At 41.5% G+C, this 3,672-nt stretch overlaps 1 non-coding gene across 1 annotated transcript; it reads left to right on the top strand.

Moving 5' to 3' along the window:
* Nucleotides 1–2,338: 2,338 nt before the first annotated feature.
* On the top strand, nt 2,339–2,420 carry trnas-uga (transfer RNA serine (anticodon UGA)). Its single transcript has one exon. It is a non-coding gene; the product is annotated as a tRNA-Ser (tRNA).
* Nucleotides 2,421–3,672: the final 1,252 nt, after the last annotated feature.

Below are 3,672 nucleotides of genomic sequence, written 5' to 3'. Positions count from 1 at the left end.
CAAGGTGATGGTGACGCATCAAGTGTGAGCAGGTTAGAGAGAGAGTGACGCCGTTAGTGAGTGGGGTTTCGCTGATAGGGATGCAGTAGGTGTGCATGTGTCAGGGTGTGAGTGATGCAGGAAGTATGAGGGTGCCAGAGGGATAGTGACGCATTAAGTATGAGGGGGTCAGAGTGATTGTGACGCAGTAATTCTGAGGGAATCAGAGAGATACCAACGCAGAAAGCATGAGGGGGTCAGGCTGTTAGTGACGCTGTCAGTGTGAGTGCCTCAGCCTAATAATGATGAAATAAATTTGAGAGAGTAATGATGATTGTAAGGTGATAAGTGTGAGTGAGTCAGGCAGGTAGTGACGCTGTAAGTGTGAGTGTTGAAGCTCATAGTGAAGCAGTAGTTGTGAGCTGGTCAGTGTGATTGTGACGCAGTAAATGTGAGAGGGTCAAGGTGATAGTGAAATAGTAAGTTTGAGGAGGCAGTGTTGCAGTGACACGGTAAGTGGGAGGCGTCAGTCTGATACTTACATAATAAGTGTGATGGAGTCAGGCTGATAGTGACACAGTAAGTGTAAGGAGTCAGGGTGATAGGAAGTGTAAGGGCATGACTGATAGTGACAAAGTGCTTGGCAGTCAGGCTGATAGTGACGCAGTCAAAATGAGCGTCTCGAAGTGAAAGTGGCGCAGTAAATGTGAGGGCGCCAGATGGATAGTGATGCAGTAAGTTTGATGGGTTCACGCTGATATTAAGTCAGTAAGTGTGAGGGGTCAGGTCTATAGTGATGCAGTAAGTGTCGGCTGGTCAGGCCGATAGTGATGCATTCAAAGACCAAATATCCAAGGCTCACTGTAGTGCTGAATAGTGAGACTTCTCAAGGCTAAGACAAAAATCAATAGTTTTCATCCTGGTCATAAATCACAATGCTTCATTTTAATATTGTCCTCTCCTGCTTCTAGATTCACCAATGAGGGAACAATTGGTGCACCACCTTGTTTATCTCTTCAAATATTTTGCAACTCTCAATGAGATTACCTCTCTTGTTTTGAAACTGTTAAGAAAAGGCGGGATTTGCCCAATTTCAAATCAGAGGACTAACGTTCATCCATGATATCAAGGCTAATCACCATTCGTGGTATTCCTCATATGGCATTAGTATCTTTCCTAAATTGAGGATTATAATTCCTCATACTGTAGTCCAAGTGCGGTCGAACTGAGCCACCATACATTGGAAATAATGCTTCGTTCTCGTGCCCTGAAATCCTTCTGCAGCTTTCACAACAGACTTCTACAACTGCTACTAGACTTCAATGACTTATTAAAAACTTCTCCAAGATGCATTTCTAAAAATCTGTACATAAGACTTTCTACTTCATACCTTCGACAAATAATCTCCACACATTTCCCTCCTGACAAGTATGATAAAGTCAAATCATTGCTATTTATTAGATCATGAGGGACATGGATAGGTTGACTCGTCAAGGTGTTTTCCGGCAGGTGAGGAAGTCAAAATTTAGAAAACATCGGTTTTAAATTAGTGGGTAAGGATTTAACAGGGATGTCAGGGGCAACTTTTTCAGACGTGTCCAGAATGAGATGCCAGAGAAATTGGTGGAGTCTGATGCAACTGTAAAATTGAATGGCATCTGGATGGATATATGAGTAACAAGGTTTCGAGGGATGTGAGCCAAATGTTGGCAAATGGGACCTATTAATGTAGGATATCTGTCCACCATGGTCAAGTTGGAAAGAAGGGCCACTTTCCATGTTGTATTGTTCAACGACTTGATGACTCGAGAACAACCGCCAAAACTTTGCAAATAATTCCGTCAAGACGATTTCAAGTTCCAAATCTTCGGTTAATCTTCCTCTCTTGTGCTCACAAGTTCATTACCTGATGTCAGACCTTACAGATTAGTTGCTGGATCCATTTCTGTAAATTGGTTCTGCATTCTTTCTAATTCCGATTTTTTTTTTTCCAATGTAGCTAGTGTTTATGGACTTAGCATCAATTTTTCTAATACCATATTTCGATGAATATTAAAACACAACAGCATATCTAATTTGGCACCAGATGATGAGCAATTGAGTCAAAATCGATCGGACGCAGTGAGACAATGATCCTCTCTTCGTGGTGTACATCCGTGACTCTATAATTCGACGAAGAATCATTCCCACAACTTCAGCTGTGTCAGAATCTAGTTTGCGGTGAAAGCCTGTCATTCTGCTAAGGTAACGTTCGTCTGGGTCTCTGCAAAGGATTTGGCGAAATTTTGGGTCTTGACAATTTGTTCTTCCAACAAATGAATTCAGTTGTTTTATTGTGAAAATTGACATCTTGGCTGCAGCTGTGATGGCCGAGAGGTTAAGGCGTTGGATTTGAAATCCAATGGGGTCTTTCTGCGCAGGTTCGAATCCTGTTCACAGCGTTGAATCGTTTAAAAGTCATCAATTCCTTTGCAGGATTTGGATTTCGTGGAGCTTGAACTTTGCATTCAATCGAAAGTAAATTTTCAACTGTGAAGAATCCGAAGTAATTTCAAGACGGACCCAGTCATCTAATTGAATAAATTATATGTCGAGACACAAAAAGCCACCAACTTCCAAAACGAATCAGTTTCAACACATTTGTCGAACTATCGTGAAATTTGGACGTTCGGGGTGTGGAATTCAGCAAAACAAGAAGCAATGCAATACACTTACCTGCAGGTGATGAATTTTTTTTTAGGATCAGTTGAAAGTCAAGCTGAGAAAGTTCAACCTAATTTACAGCTGACTCTCAAGGCCAATAATCTATTATATCAGCAATCAATGAATTAGAAAAAAGCAACTCCATGTGTGGAAAGGAACTCGACTGATCCAGGTTCCTGGCCTGCGATGTGAAAAGGCAAGGCGATATCAGCGGAGTAGAATTTTCTGGAAATATTAGAAATGGAATGTTAACGGTCTTCTGCTGTCCACATTCGTAAGAAACTCTGCATTAAGAACTGAAATTGAAAATTAACGATGAAAATCAGACTTAGCCCTCTGCTTGTGGTGTAGCGTTGTTCAGAACAATAGGTTGTTGTTGAGGCTAAAATTGACCAAAATAATCGATGGGGAACTTATCCACGGGCTTCGTTGAAGCGGTTGGTGTGGAGAGCTCAGCTTGAAGAACCAAATGCCAAATATTCACCTTGGCTGTCTTAATTGCTTAGTTAAACATACTCCCAGTTTAATGAAAAAACCTTTGCTATCAGAGCTAGATGTCATCATGTCAGCATGTATGCGAAGACACTCCATGGAGTAGATGTGACTTAAATTTTGACTCTAACGTCAGAGATGTTGACACATTTCTGCACCAAAACAGCACTACCATTGGTATCAAATCAAACTGAACAAAGGACTAGTCACTTAGACATTTCCTGTCTGCAGACTCTGCCAATGGACCGTTCAGGCCCGATGTAGGAATAGGGCGTGGTGACATCTGTTCGCAAGTGGATCACTTCATTCTTGCTCACGATCCATAAATCGTAATTCATTTTGAACTTCTTCGCCATCAGCATGATATGTGGTACATAATGCATAGGTTTGCTTCTCGAAAGAAAGAGCGAAATCTTATCCAATACAGACGCAAATTCAAGTTGTCCCTGGTCGACCAGAAGACAGATGTCGCGAAACAAAGTGAATACAGAAAACAAT

This window comes from Chiloscyllium plagiosum, unplaced genomic scaffold (genome assembly GCF_037043375.1).
Source record: "Chiloscyllium plagiosum isolate Xiang-an unplaced genomic scaffold, Cpla_swu_hap1 HiC_scaffold_38, whole genome shotgun sequence".
Classification (NCBI taxonomy): domain Eukaryota; kingdom Metazoa; phylum Chordata; class Chondrichthyes; order Orectolobiformes; family Hemiscylliidae; genus Chiloscyllium; species Chiloscyllium plagiosum.
The sequence above is the reverse complement of the archived record's forward strand: the minus strand, read 5'-3'. Positions and strand labels throughout refer to the sequence as shown.